This window comes from Dendrobates tinctorius, unplaced genomic scaffold (genome assembly GCF_039654945.1).
Source record: "Dendrobates tinctorius isolate UK_male_01 unplaced genomic scaffold, ASM3965494v1 ptg000043l, whole genome shotgun sequence".
Lineage (NCBI taxonomy): Eukaryota > Metazoa > Chordata > Amphibia > Anura > Dendrobatidae > Dendrobates > Dendrobates tinctorius.
Window position 1 is genome coordinate 28,372,117 of NW_027361711.1, and position 16,846 is coordinate 28,388,962.

A 16,846-nucleotide genomic window follows, 5' to 3' on the forward strand; every position below is an offset into this window, starting at 1 on the left:
CCAGCACCGTCAGCTGGTCCTCGCTAGTTCCATTGGCTCTTGCAGCTTCTGCTACCCATCCGGGTTCCAGCACCGTCAGCTGGTTCTCGGCAGTGCCTTTGGCTGAGGTGCCTCCTTCTCGGTATCCAAGTTCCAGCAACGTCTGCTGGTCCTTGGTAGTGATTTCTAGCACAGGTACCTCCTGCTTAGTAACCGGGTTCCAGCACCATCAGCTGGTCCTCGGTAGGGCCATTGGCTCTTGTTCCTTCTGCTGCCCCTCCGGGTTCCAGCACCGTCAGCTGGTCCTCGCTAGTTCCATTGACTCTTGTAGCTTCTGCTACCCATCCGGGTTCCAGCACCGTCAGCTGGTTCTCGGCAGTGCCTTTGGCACGGGTACTCCCTCCTGCCCGGCCTGGTTCCAGCACGCCTGCTGTTTCCGGGTAGTGTCAACGTCACTTTGCCACCAATACGTTGTCCTGTCGTGTTGCGGTCGGGTTTGCCGAGTCTATGGTGCCTGCAGTTTATGGGCTTCCTATTGGGCCTGCGGGATCTGGCAGCAAAGGCTGGTTCCATAGTGCCAATAGGACAAGCACCCCCTGTAGGACTGTGGGTTTCGGTAACTGCGGCCGGCTCGCGGCCTTGCAACTTTGTTTTTCATGGGTACGTTCTGCTACCCATTCGGGTTCCAGTACCGTCAGCTGGTTCTCGGCAGTGCCTTTGACTTAGGTGCCTTCTTCTCGGTATCCGAGTTCCAGCAACGTCTGCTGGTCCTTGGTAGTGCTTTCTAGCACAGGTGCCTCCTGCTTAGTAACCGGGTTCCAGCACCGTCAGCTGGTCCTCGGTACTGCCATTGGCTCTTGTTCCTTCTGCTGCCCCTCCGGGTTCCAGCACCGTCAGCTGGTCCTCGCTAGTTCCCTTGGCTCTTGCAGCTTCTGCTACCCATCCGGGTTCCAGCACCGTCAGCTGGTTCTCGGCAGTGCCTTTGGCTTAGGTGCCTCCTTCTCGGGATCCGAGTTCCAGCAACGTCTGCTGGTCCTTGGTAGTGCTTTCTAGCACAGGTACCTCCTGCTTAGTAACCGGGTTCCAGTACCATCAGCTGGTCCTCGGTAGTGCCAGCCATTGGCTCTTTTTCCTTCTGCTACCCATCTGGGTTCCAGTACCGTCAGCTGGTTCTCGGCAGTTCCTCAGCCTTCTTGTACCTTCTGCTACATTTCCAAGTTCAAGCTTTTGGAAATGGTTTTTGGTTATCACTCTGGATCTCCCTGACGATGACCCTGAAGACGACGACCCTGAAGACCACCCCGAAGAAGACGATGACCACGAAAACGATGACCCTGAAGACGACGATCCGGAAGACCACCCCGAAGAAGACCAAAAAGATGACCCTGAAGAAGATGACCAAGGGACAAAGAACAAGAAGACAACCACCAAGATACAGAACAAAAAGAGACAGAAGACCAAGAAGCAGAAGACCAAGAAGCAGAAGAACAAAAAGCAGAAGAACATTAAGCATAAGACTAAAAATCAGAGCAAAAGATATTATCTAAATTATAAGCAGAAGAAGACTACGCAGTGTATGGGGGTGAGTCCGTTCCTCCTCGTGGTGCCCCTGGAAAATGCCTGCTGCTGCAGGCCAAACTGAACGCGGACAAATCCTGTTGTAAATCTTTTGTGACATGCAGAACGGAAGGTGTAATCTTCAAACTTTTATAAATAACAACTACAGGAATGCCTGTCACAAATAAGAATATGATGAAGAAGAAGAAGATGAAGAAGTAGAATATGAAGAAAAATAATAGTTGAATAAGAAGAATATGAAGAATGTAAAAAAAAGAATAATAGGAAGAAGGTGAAGAAGAAGAAGATGAATAAGGTGAAGAAGAAGTTGATGAAAAAGATGCTGCTGCTGCTGCTGCTGAGGATCATGAAGGAGAAAGTGTGGGAGAAGTAAAAAAAGGTGAAGAGAATGGAAGTAGTGAAACATACATATCTGACAAAATATAAAAAAGGTTAACATAGTCAATATCTTTGTAACTCCGAACGTCTTTAAAAAAAAAATTATTCCTGCTATTCCATTTGATTGGGCTAAACCTCTATGCCTTTAATGTCTCCTCCACCTCCCCCAATACATTCTACATTATTATTAGTTGTTTTTCTTCATGTAGAATTAACCTACAAGGAAAGAAAGGGTTTATTTTAATTCCGATATTTCTGTCCCATTGACTTGCATTGGTTTCCGGTATCGGAATCGGCGATATCCGATACTTTTTGGGTATCGGTCCGATCCAATCCGATCCGATATTTCACGCTATCGGATGGTATCGCTCAACACTAGTGACAGCATGTGACAACTTTAGACAATCAGTGGCCACAGTGATGACCACTGCATCATACACCATCCCTATCGTAATGAAAGCTCGCCATGGGAGACCCAGGCATTGGTGCGGATGAGTGATGAGGAATCAGTAGATGAGTATATAGTTATTGTTATTTGACCACCACATTAATCTTGATTGTAAAAAATAAAATGCTGGATAACACCTTTAAGGGAAATTTATTACCAATTTATTACCAATCACCAGTCTCTACCCTAATGGGTACACGTTGCAGATTTGTACTTTTTATTCTGCGCAGATTTGTCACAAAACCTGAAGGATTTCCTAGTGCCAGCAAAGGGAATGAGAATCCTGAAGTCTAATGCAAACATTTCTTATTCGTGACTTGCAGAATTGGTGTAGATATAAATCTGCAATATGCCAATTCTTTCAGCGTTTTTGCTGCAGATTTCACTCATACTAATGCGTGGGGAAAAATCTGCTTCAAAATTGCATGTTAAAAAAGTGGCAAAAACGCATAAAAAATACAGCAGAAATGCACCTATTTTACATTGCATTTTTCCTGCCAAGAGATGCAGTAATTTCTGCATCAAATACTTAACGTGTGCACATACTCTAATGTTGCATGTGCCATGTTCATCAACAGAGCACATTCCCTGTCTCACGCCGCCTGGGGGCTGGACCCTGGGTTCGTCCTCACCACTTCCGGTGCCGCGGCCGCTCTGAGGGTCCCGTCGGGTGCGCACACGCACCTCTCGCTCCTAGCTCCATGGCTGCGCTATGTTCCAGTGCGCACGCACACTCTGTCCAGCTCTGTCTTCGGTCTTGCCCTCTCTATGATACTGGAGGACTTGACCCGGAAGTTCTTGCTCTCATGTGCTATATCAGGCTATCTCTTCCTATGGGAGGTGCCTGATTATTGTTGTGCTTCCTGGCTCGGTCTTGTTAGTCCTTGCATGGCTATGCTCTGTATTTGGGTCCTCTGCCTTTTGCTCTATTCCTGAACTCTGCCTTGTGCTTTGTTCTTATACTCTGCCTAGCCGTGCTTCCCAGCACATGCTCCGTGCATACACTCTGCTCTGTGTTCTGCCTAACTTTGCACTCCGGCGTGCTCTCCACGTGTAGAGGAAGTGGATTGACCTATGGACCTGTCTGCAGCAGGAGGGTTTTGTACAGTGTGCTTGACGTGGATTGCTGGATATGAAGGTGGGAGACAGCTAGAAATAGGAGAAGGATGGTGAAGTACTGGGTTTTGCCACTAGGGGGAGACCAAGGACAGCAGAAACAGAAAAAGGTGTAGTACTGCAGTTTGGCCACAAGATGGGAGCAGAAAGCAGCGAGAAAAGGGCTTTACATCAGCTTAAGGCTACGAAACCGCACAGTTATGGGGGCGGGGATACAGAAGCTCTAGAGCAGAATTCCCAGGGAGGGGAAAAAATAGTTGTAGAGAGTTCCATAAGAGTCAGTCCAGGGAGAGGAGCTTAAAGAAGAAGAGACAGAAGGAGGAGACATACAGAGAACAAGCTCCAGTAGGGACTGAGGAGGAAGACAGTCAGGGGGGGTGGCCATGACAGGAGGAGCCGCAGAACAGAGACAGCCTGGGGTACCACAAACGGACGGACTCGGACAGGTGAAGCGCTGTGATGGTAGGCCTAGGGCAGCCACAGTGAAAGAGCCGCGAGGGATGTCAATTAGGAAAAGGAAGGAAGTGAAGGTACCCGGTCCTGTGTGCAGAGTCGAGCAGCTGCTGTGTAGTGCTGCGGAGTCGAGCAGCTGCTGTGTGGTGCTGCAGGTCGTCGAGAGGATGGCCAATAAAGAGGACATGTTGAACGCACATTGGTGTCTGTCTTGAGTCTGTTTGCGGCGGAAGAAGGACCACCCCCCAGTCGGCACCCCTACCTACACGCGCACACTCTGTCTCTGTACTGTGGCGTGCACCTTTGCACGTGCCCTGCGTTGCTCACACCCAGGCGTGTTTGCCTGTACATGCCCTACGTGCTCTCGTGTACTCGCCTTGCACTACCTAGCATCCAGCACACTCCAGTGTACACTCGTAGTATTGTCCTATACTCTCTGTGCTCCCGTACACTCATCCTGTTTACTCTGCATGTCCCTGTGCCCACGCTTTGCACACTCTGGCACTCTGCACAACCTCGGTTCCTAGACACACTCACTCGTGTCTCCTGCGAGCCGACCACCTGGTGCCAGCAGTCGTGGTACCATAACCCCTTGGGTTTACCCCTGACACTCCCTGTATATGGGGTGGTCCTCACTAGGCTAGCTCTCCCCAGGAAGGTTGGTGCCATGACCCAGAGGATCCACTCCAGGTGTAGTCACACCCTGCTGATGAATATGGTGTAGGGGTTTAAGCAATGCCAAGTTGGACCTGTTAATAAAGATGACTTTGTAGTTATAGGATTTGATCACAACACCATATTTCAATGTTATTCAATTTTGTATCATTTTTACTTAAACATAAAGTCCAATTATTTGTCTGGTGCTTTCCCCACATGTAAAGTCAAGTTTCAACATCTGCTTTAATTTACCCTGATCTCCTATATTATCTGTGTTTTTTATTAGATAATAGGAACCAGAATATTTTATAAGCTATAAAAACACGTTTGCCATCTTTTTCATACAGTTGTTGCTGGTGTCCATGCCCTCCGTTAGGCCAATCACTCTTCTCTGAACTTCTTTGTCTAGCAGTGAGATCATTATTTTGCTTCTCTTCCTAGTGACCTCATCTTGCTCTATAACTGAAACAATTCATCTCTGGCAAGATATTCACATTATTGCTGCAAGACACTAAGGCATCATTTAGAAGTCCGTTTTTCATGTGCGTGTTATTTTCTTTTTTTAGGATGTAGCTTGTACCCATTATATTCTATTGTTCACATGTCCTTTTTTTGCAGACTGAGTGGTCCACAAAGAATCACTGCGACAAGCCTGTTTTTTATCTTAGTCACAATTCAAAATGACTCACACAAGTCTATAGGTCCATGAAAACACAGACAGCACTTGGATGGCAACAGTGTACATTTTGTATACTGTCCATTACTAACATTTCAGCATGTAGGAGAAGTTTTACAATCTATTTTTTCATTAGTGAAAATGAAACTTAGATGCCAAAATCTGATAAACAATGATACGCGTCTTTATATACAGTTGTGGCCAAAAGTATTGACACCCCTGCAATTCTGTCAGATAATACTCAGTTTCTTCCTGAAAATGATTGGAAACACAAATTCTTTGGTATTATTATCTTCATTTAATTTGTCTTAAATGGAAAAACACAAAAGAGAATGAAGCAAAAAGCAAAACATTGATCATTTCACACAAAACTCCAAAAATGGGCCAGTCAAAGGTATTGGCACCCTCAGCCTAATACTTGGTTGCACAACCTTTAGCCAAAATAACTGCGACCAACCGCTTCCGGTAACCATCAATGAGTTTCTTACAATGCTCTGCTGCAATTTTAGACCATTCTTCTTTGGCAAACTGCTTCAGGTCCCTGATATTTGAAGGGTGCCTTCTCCAAACTGCCATTTTTTGATCTCTCCACAGGTGTTCTATGGGATTCAGGTCTGGACTCATTGCTGGCCACCTTAGAAGTCTCCAGTGCTTTCTCTCAAACCATTTTCTAGTGCTTTTTGAAGTGTGTTTTGGGTCATTGTCCTGCTGGAAGACCCATGACCTCTGAGGGAGACCCAGCTTTCTCACACTGGGCCCTACATTATGCTGCAAAATTTATTGGTAGTCTTCTGACTTCATAATGCCATGCACACGGTCAAGCAGACCAGTGCCAGAGGCAGCAAAGCAACCCCAAAACAACAGGGAACCTCCGCCATGTTTGACTGTAGGGACCGTGTTCTTTTCTTTGAATGCCTCTTTTTTCTCCTGTAAACTCTATGTTGATGCCTTTGCCCAAAAAGCTCTACTTTTGTCTCATCTGACCAGAGAACATTCTTCCAAAACGTTTTAGGCTTTTTCAGGTAAGTTTTGGCAAACTCCAGCCTGGCTTTTTTATGTCTCGGGGTAAGAAGTGGGGTCTTCCTGGGTCTCCTACCATACAGTCCCTATTCATTCAGACGCCGATGGATAGTTCGGGTTGACACTGTTGTACCCTCGGACTACAGGGCATCTTGAACTTGTTTGGATGTTAGTCGAGGTTCTTTATCCAACATCCGCACAATCTTGCGCTGAAATCTCTTGTCAATTTTTCTTTTCCGTCCACATCTAGGGAGGTTAGCGACAGTGCCATGGGCTTTAAACTTCTTGATGACACTGCGCACGGTAGACACAGGAACATTCAGGTCTTTGGAGATTGACTTGTAGCCTTGAGATTGCTCATGCTTCCTCACAATTTGGTTTCTCAAGTCCTCAGACAGTTCTTTGGTCTTCTTTCTTTTCTCCATGCTCAATGTGGTACACACAAGGACACAGGACAGAGGTTGAGTCAACTTTAATCCATGTCAACTGGCTGCAAGTGTGATTTAGTTATTGCCATCACCTGTTAGGTGCCACAGGTAAGTTACAGGTGCTGTTAATTACACAAATTAGAGAAGCATCACATGATTTTTCGAACAGTGCCAATACTTTTGTCCACCCTCTTTTTTATGTTTGGTGAGGAATTATATCCAATTTGGCTTTAGGACAATTCTTTTTGTGCTTTTTCATTTAAGACAAATTAAATGAAGATAATAATACCAAAGAATTTGTGTTTGCAATCATTTTCAGGAAGAAACTGAGTATCATCTGACAGAATTGCAGGGGTGTTAATACTTTTGGGCACAACTGTACATGAAAGATCACAGACATCTGAATGAAGCCTTAAGGAGGCTTTACACATAGAGATATTACTAGCAATATCTCTAAAGCGTCACCGATTTTGTGACGCAGCAGCGATATTGCTAGCGATATCGCTACATGTGATACTTACCTCCAACCGGCTCCCCCGCTGCTAATCGCTGATCGCACGAGATCGGCCTGGTCCATTTCTCGTCGTCGGCTTCCTGCTGGCGCCGACGAGTGAGCCACGGACGCAGGCGGAAGACGTGCACCCTCGCCGCGTCTGAAAGGTAACGACCACCGAGCATCGCTGCGTCGCTAGTGAGATCTGCCTGTTTGGCAGCTCACTAGCGATCGGGTAATATCGTGGTCGGGATCGCTGGTGCATCGCTAAATGTAAAGGGGCCTTTAGACATAGCTTCTTAATATGGAAGATAAAGTGAAACTTTGGTTTTGAGCCACTGTATAAATATTCAGTATGATTTTATTATCAAAATAATCCGAACATACAAGGCCACGTGAACAGTGGGTGCAATAAGTATTTAAAACATCACTAATTTTCTAAGTAAATATATTTCTAAAGATGCTCTTGACATTAAATTCTCACCCGATGTCGGTAACAACCCAACCAGTCCACACAGACAAAGAAATCAAACCATAGATATCCATAAATTAAGTTATGTGTAATAATGAGAAATGACAAAGGGGAAAAGTATTGAACACATGAAGAAAAAGAAGTGCAAACAGTCATAGAGAGTTTTAACACCTGACGAAATCTATCAGCAATTAAAAAGCAATCCTGCCACTTACTGAAAAAGGTGTTTGTCTCTATCCATGGGGTTGGAACACATACGATTGTATCTGATGGCTTGTATGTATCTGATGGCTCGTATATGTTCCAACCGCATGGATAGAGACAAACACCTTGGTCGCCTCAAAAAGACCTTTTTGAATCAGGGCTACCATCCAAGAACAATTGAAAACCAAATTACAAGAGCCACCAGAATGTCAAGGAATCACCTGCTACATTACAAAGCTAAAGAAGAAAATAACCGGGTGCATCTAGTAGTCACCTACAACCCAAATCTGGAAGTGCTAAGGGGAGCTGCACGGAAATTACAACCTTTACTACAAAAAGATGCCAGATTACAGTCCATTTTTCCAGACCCCCCACTGCTGTGTTTTATGCAGCCCCCAAATTTAAGAAGCATCATTGTCAGAAGCTCCATGTCCTCTGCAACAGCTGCAGGAACCTTTCCTTGCAACCAGAAAAAATGTAACACCTGTCCATTTATAATGACCACGGACAAGATAAAGATCCCCAACTCACATCAGGACTACAAGATCCCAGGTACTTTCAGCTGCATTACATCTAATGTGGTGTACTTAATTATTTGTACTAAATGTCCAACTGGGGGTCTGTATGTGGGGGAGACAGGGCAAAAGCTTAGAACAAGTATGAATGCTCATCGTCACACAATAAGAGAAAAAAGAATGGATCTACCTGTGGCAAAACATTTTTGTATCCCTGATCACAGCAACATGGGTATGAAATTACTGGTATTGAAAGGTAACTTCACATCTCAGAGAGAGAGACATGTTTGGGAGTAAAAATTTATGACGACCTTTGACACTCTCAATGCTGGAATGAATGTGTCGCATGGATTTATGTCTTTTTACATCAATTAAGGAATTTGCTTTCAAGACCTTGTGGAGGCATCACAACACATTAGGAGACCCCAATCAGAGGACTATAAAACATCCGGACTACTTTTCTATGAACTGGTCCAATATTTATGTTTCTCCCTCTCCCATATTGATAGTTCTGCTTCACGTCACTTGTCTTATCTATTGCATTTTTTCTGTGTTGTATTGTGCATAAATATGTGACTCTTCAGATTTTGTATTAGTGTAGCCTGAAGAAGAGACCTGAGTAGTCTCGAAAGCTTGCAATGTGTTACCATCTTTTCAGTTAGCCATTAAAAGGTATCAACCACTGAGGACTCTCAATTCTGAATATTTTTCTATCTACTGACTAAGGCTGGTTTCACATTAGCATTTTTGTGTGCTGCGTTTCATGCGCATCCAAAAACGCGTGAAAAACGCATGACAACGCATCTTTTTTCCGACGCATGCGCTTAAAAGCGCAGCGTTTACACGCGTTCGTATGCGTTTTTTGCATGCGTTTGCGTTTTTATGCGCATGTGATCAAAGAAAAAAAAAAGGACAGATGTGAAGTTCAATGAAAACACAACCAACGGGACACAAGTGGGCGGGTCTCATGAGATTACTGTAAATATACCACTGCAGAGAAGAAATCCTCCCATTTTGCTCCTGTCTCCTGCGTCAAGATGGATCTTCAAATGGACAGTTTGTACCGCAATCTTGATTTTGATCTTGGCTTGTTTTTTGCTTTAGTAGTAGCTTGTGACGAAGAACAGAAGAGAAAAAGACGGAGAAGCCGGTGTAGGCGATTTTGGCGACACCCTATTGTGGAAGTCAGGGAGAGCTTTAGAGCTTACCACTCTTTATTCACCGAGCTAAATAACAATCCAGACAAATATTATGACTACACGAGGATGTGTCAAGACAGTTTTTATTATTTGCTTCGACGCGTTGAAGGAGCCATCACCAGGCAGGATACTCAGCTCCGGAGAGCGATTCCTGCTGAGGAGCGTCTGTTGGTGACACTACGGTTCCTAATATTTCAAACTAAATGCCTCTGATAATTATTATTGTTTGGCAATGTACTTATTTTGCTTTTTATTAGATTTCTGGCTACTGGAGAGACATTAACATCGCTCCATTTTCAGTACCGGATAGGAATTTCAACACTTTCTGGGATTGTTGCAAACACCTGCCGGGCTTTGTGGGACGTTCTTCGTGGTGAATTTTTACCAACACCCACCCTGGAAATATGGAAGGACAAAGCTGCCAAATTCCAAGAATTTTGTGATTTTCCCAACTGTATTGGAGCAGTAGATGGCAAACATATCCGGATTACCAAACCGGCAAGAACTGGATCTCAGTACTTCAATTATAAAAAATATTTTTCTATAGTGCTCATGGCCATTGCTGGTGCAGACTGCAGCTTTGTGGCCATGGACATTGGATAATTTGGACGTGCTAATGATTCGAGAACATTTAAAGACTCAGACATGGGCCAGCGATTATATCTGAATAATTTCAATTTTCCTCAGCCACAACCACTTCCCAACACTGAAGGACCTGCAATGCCGTTTGTTGTGGTTGGGGATGAGGCCTTTCAGATGTGCGCTAATCTCCTTAAACCATATTCTAGTCGTGACTTGGACCATACTAAAAGGATTTTTAACTACAGACTGTCCAGGGCAAGAAGAACAGTGGAGTGCGCCTTTGGTATCCTAGTCTCAAAATGGCGCATTTTGCAAACAGCAATTAATCTAAAAATTGAAACAGTGGATGAGGTGGTCAAGGCGTGTGTGGTTCTCCACAACTACATAATGGCTAAAGAGCGACCCAACGTTCAACTTGATGAATCTCTTTCTAATCCATTGCCAGATTACCAGCAACACCCTCTGAGGTCAACAATTGAAATAGGACAAATGAGGGATAGATTTACGGCCTATTTTTTTTCCGATGTTGGGAGTTTGTCATGGCAAGATCAAATGGTATAGTGTTTGTGGCCTTATTATAGTAACTTTTCTGTGCTGTTCATAAAAAAAACCTACTACCATTTTTGGTAATGTTGCTACCAATAAAATACACCTTTTTTTAAACAAAAATTTCCATTTTATGTTTCATTAATCCTAGTGAAATTTTCCACCACTTGTGAAATTTTGAAAACATATTTTAAAAAAAAAAACTAAAAATGTACTATCATGAGTGCAATAGTTCCTACAACTGGCAAGTTGACCTGACCCCCTCCTCTTTGTGTTGTTTTGGACACCTCATAGCTCAATGAAAGATACCTAAAGCTGGCGAGCTAAAAACAAAGAAAAGTTAAGGATTATATTGTACATTGGAACTGACATTGAAATCTGAGGTGTCAAAAAACTTTTGTGTATACGGCGCAAGGTGTGTTGCCGGCGACGGGAGAGTCAAAGAACAGTCATTTGTTGTGTAAAAAAAAAAAAAAAATTTAAATTTGTAAACATTAATAGTTTGAGTTGGACGAAGGGGAGTTGCCACGTATACTAGCCGGAACTTCTGGGATACTGGACGTTGAAACATTGGGAGGTGAAACATGGGAAGGGAAAGACAAAGGGGTTGGTGATGCTGGAGGGGTTGATGGTGTAGGAGGTGATGGTGGAGATACATGGACAGTTCTCCTTCTTTTTTTGGAACAGTGGCTCTGCTGTGTTTGGATACACGGCCTGGTGGTGGGTGTGGTCAATGTACCCTGCATCTGCGTGTGCTCAGTGTGGTGGGCTGGCCTGGTGGTGGTGGACCTACGCGCAAGACCGGGACCCAGCGTCTGCTCGGTGTGGTGGGCTGGCCTGGTGGTGGTGGACCTACGCACATGACCAGGAACCAGCGTCTGCTCAGTTTGGTGGGTTGGCCTGGTGGTGGTGGACCTCCTTGTATGACCATGACCCAGCGTTAGGTCTGTGTGGTGGGCTGGCCTGGTGGTGGTGGACGTCCTTGCATGAACAGGACTCGGCGGAGCGGTGTAGTGGCGTCCCCAGCACCCGGCATTGTGTAGTGGTGTTGGGCGGCTGTGGGCATGGTGGTGGATGCTCAATGATATGCAGCAGAACTCGGTATTAGACTTGACAGCTGTGGTACTGGTGGAAAGGCTGCCGCTGGTGGTGGCTGCATGAACCGAGTCTGCTGCATAGCATTCACATATGCTGCATGGCAGGCCTGCATCACAGTAAGCTGGAGTTCCGGCGTTAGGTTTTCCGACATGCCCTTCTCTATGGCACTAAAGAAATGTCTTGCCGGTCTCTGGCGCTCGACTTCAAGGCATCGGGTGACATTTGCAAAACCAGTTTGCACTGTGTCACCCAGCGCCTTGAAGCAATTCTGGAAGACCGTGCCCAAATGTACAAACTCGGGCATGATTGGCCTGTCCGAGCCACGCTGACGCTGGCGGGAAAAGCCATAAAAAGGAGGGGCAGAGGACTCGGACAGGGGAAGACCGGATGGACCGGCTGCCGGTTCTCCAGACTGTTCTACAGGCCTACTTACCCCTTCGCTGTGGTATGTCTGGGACGGGTCCGATGGCGTTTCATGAAGGACAGATCCTGATGCCGATCCAGGTTCTAAGGTGCTGCTATGGGTTCTGTGAAAACAAAAGAAAATGAAACATTACTACACAAAAAATTTCAATTTGAAATTCGCCAACTCCTGTGGAATACAACAAATCATGATTAGGTAACACAACACAATGGAATCAAACAAAAAAAATACTTACACTCTGCGAGCAAGGACCGGTCTCAGGAAGCTGAGGAGACGATGGTACTTATACTTCCTGGTCCTTGCCCCAGCACCGCTTCGAACCTGGCCCTCCTGCCTCAGGTCCCTATTGAAGTGGTCCTTCATGGAACGCCATCTAGTTTTGACTTTCTTCACTGTGAAAGGAACAAAAAAAAAATTTAATAGCAATTTTGGATATGATAAAACAACCGTATGTGATGCAATAAACTCACAGAAGTTCATCACATCACACGTGGTTGTGTGATCAAGGCCAACGCTATCACTGCAGCATAGTCATAATACTTACAAAAGTCCTTTTGACCCCTAGCTGAGGTATTGTCCCATCCATCCCACAGCGATTTGGCCACCTTGTTCCACAGCCGCCGTGTCACCACTGCGTCGGAATGCAGAGGATCACGGTTGTCCCACAACAGAACTCATTCATGGACAGATGTGATGAGGAGGTCGTTATTCATCTCCTCCTCCTCGTCCCGCTGTGGAACCTATAACTGAAAAAAAGACATGAGTGTTTGAATGATATTATAGTTTAACCTATTACTCGCAAAGGGGGGTTTGCATGCAAATTCCTGGGCCAATTTTTAAAATTATGACCAATGTCCCTTTATGAGCTAATAACTCTGGAATGCTTCCATGGATACTGGTGATTCTGACATTTTTTTCTCGTGACATATTGTACTTCACGAGTGGTAAAATTGCATTCATTTAGTTTTTCCAGAACTGTTGATAATGGGGGGTTGGATTTAGAGCGGGTTTTTATTTTTGACAGCTATCGCACAATAAAAGACAGTTTTTATTGTAAAAATAGTTTCTGCAGCACCATATTTTGACAGCTAGAATTTTCACATATTTTGAACCATCGAGTCATGTGTGGTCTCATTTTTTTGGCATCACTTGATTCTGTGAGCTATAACTTTTTCTTGTTTTTGCTGATTACGCTGTGTGATGGCTCTTTTTTTTCAGGACAAGATGACGTTTTCTGCGGTACCATGGTTATTTATATTCCTCTTTATGATTGCGCAATATAGCACTTTTTTATGATAATAAAGCATTATCTTTTTGTTTGTAATTTTTTTATTTTTTTTAACGTGGTTCACTAAAGGGGTTAACTAACGTGACAGTTTTATAGGGTGTGTCGTTACGGAAGGGACGATAATGGTGATCTGTCACAGGCACTGCGCAGGCTTCCTCATGGGGTTTAAAAAGGGAAAAAAAATACTTACACGCCGTGTTGCCACCGATGCTCGGCCCCGAGTTGGCTGCTCCTGTCCTTCCTCACCACTTGAAGACCTCTGTGAGGAAAAAGTAATTTTAGTATTTTATGTTATTTAAATTTTAAAAAAAAATCTATTGTGGAATAATTTTTTTTTTTTTGGTAAACTTATTTAGAAATTTATTTTAAATTATTTCGACCCTTTTTCTAAACAATTTCGCTGACATTGTCACATGTCACAGGGGGTCATGTGACATATCGCTGATCTGTCACATCACACATCAATGTGACAGAGCAGCGATCTGTCACAGGCACTGCTGCAGGCTTCCTCATGGGGTTAAAAAAGGGAAAAAAATACTTACACGCCGTGTTGCCACCGATGCTCGACCCCGAGTTGGCTGCTCCTGTCCTTCCTCACCACTTGAAGAGCTCTGTGAAGGAAAAATAAAAATTTTACACATGTGTAGTAGTGACAGTGAATACGTTGGAACAGTTGATAATGTACTCACTTCCCTTGGTTGTCCACTGTGGGAATTATCACTGTTTGATGCCATGATCCTCCTGAATTCTGCAAGAATAAAATTAAACCAGAAAAAAAATAAAGATACTGCACAGCTAAAAAAAAAAAAAAAACATTAGCTGGTATACTTACATGTCCCAAAGCTGTGCTGTCATCTCCAGAGTCAGAAGAATAGTGAAGGAAAAACAATGCCCACCCACAAAATTTATGTATTTTTTTGGGGGGTTGGTCTAGATAGTCCCTGCTCAGACAACGAAAGCGCACGCTAACGCAGTCGTGCGCATGTCAATGCACACATAAGCGCTCCCATAGACATTTATGTGTTTTTTGGCGCACTCCTTGCGCAAGAGTGCGCAAGCATTTTTCGACTGAAAATTGGCGCCAGAAAAATGCAACATGTTGCGTTTGGCGCCACACGACGCACTCGCCCAGACAACGCATGCGCTGCAAAACGCATACTAACGCGTGCAAACGCAAGTCCATGCGCCCCACATGTTAAAGATAGGGGCGCATGATGCATGCGCATGGATGCGCCGCAAACGCAGCGCACAAAAACGCTAATGTGAAACCACCCTTACATGGTACAAAGATATACATCTTTCCTGTATCACATTTGGCTAGTGATTTTAATATTTTTGTATTGTATTGTGTAACTTTTTGATACTTAATAAATTTATTTCATTTATTTCAATTGGTGGGTTCAAACACTTTCAGTAATCTCTATATATAAAATTGAATGTGTGTGTGTATCACCAACCAATCACAAAGCATCTTTCATTTCACCATAGCTGTTTAAAAGATGCTGAGCTGTGATTGGTTGCTATGAGCAACAGTTTTCCTTGCAACCAATCACTAAGCATCTTTCATTTTACCAGAGCTGTTTAAAAGAAGCTGAGCTGTGATTGGTTGCTATGAGCAACAGTTTTCTCACTCCACGACAACCCCTTAGCAGACAGTGACTGGGTGGGAGAAATCTAGCATCCCCGGAAACATAAGCTCCCAGCTATTGCCTGCCCCCCCAGAAAGGAGCAGAGAGCACATGACAGAAATGAATCACCCCCTCCCGTGCCCATATACCCATCACACATCCTCCATCCCATAGGCACATCTTCCTTCTTAAAGGGATCTCCGGTATGGAAGTTAGGACTGTTCCACTCAGCTCTGTGGTTCTGACCCCAGGGTCTCTTAAAGGGATCATTGTGATATTATAGTGAATGTGGCTATGCGGAGTGGGTGGGGCTATACACTCAGCTTTATATATATACTAGCTGAAGAGCCCGGCGCTGCCCGGGCATAGTAACTAACTGTGGTTAGCTATAGCAAATTATAATTATCCTCCATCCCATAGTCCCGTGCCCATATACCCATCATACATATCCACGATCCCATAGGCCCGTGCCCATATACCCATCATACATATCCTCCATCCCATAGTCGAGTGCCCATATACCTATCACACTTCCTCCATCCCATAGTCCCATGCCCATATACCCATCACACATCCTCCATCCCATAGTCCCATGCCCATATACCCATCATACATATTTGCCATCCCATAGTCCCATGCCCATATACCCATCATACATATTCGCCATCCCATAGTCGAGTGCCCATATACCCATCGCACATGCTTCATCTCACAGTCCCATGCCCATATACCCATCATACATATCTTCCATCCCATAGTCCCGTGCCCATATACCCGTCATACATATCCTTCATCCCATAGTCCCATGCCCATATACCCGTCATACATATCCTCCATCCCATAGTCCCGTGCCCATATACCCATCATACATATTCTCCATCCCATATTCCCATGCCCATATACCCGTCATACATATCCTCCATCCCATAGTCCCGTGCCCATATACCCATTATGACATCATCATCACCATGGCAACCATTATGACATAACGTGCAACCTATGATGAATCAACGTTGCCATGGCAACCTTTGTGACATCATAATGAGGGGCCGGGCTTGATGCACACACACTTTTCCCCATTATGTAGATAGGGGCAAAATTGTTTGGTGAATTGGAACGTGCAGGGTTAAAATTTCGCCTCACAACATAGCCTAGGACACTCTCGGGGTCCAGACGTGTGACTGTGCCAAATTTTGTGGCTGTAGCTGCGACGGTGCGGATGCCAATCCCGGACATACACACATACATACATACACACACTTGAGCTTTATATAATAGATATATAGATATAATCATTATCATTTGTTATAACTAACCGTAGTTAGTTACTATGTCCGGGCAGCGCCGGGATCTTCAGCTAGTATCTAATATTGACCAAGCTGCAAATTAAGCCAATGAAAAAGGAAAAATGACCACCAAATATGGAGAGCAACTTACTGCAGCTGCCTTTTTTTGTGCTGGGCAGAATGTCAATCAAGTTAACAGTGGGCACTGTACCAGCTAGTGATGAACCATAGTGGTTTTATAAGTATGTCTTAAACAATCCCTTAATTTTGCAGGGAGGCAGCTGTTTAAACCCAAAACTAAGCAGTTATTACAGTGCACTGTCCTGCAGGTGAAAAATGTTTCCCTGAAACATTGAGTGACCGTTCAGGGGAGCCAGT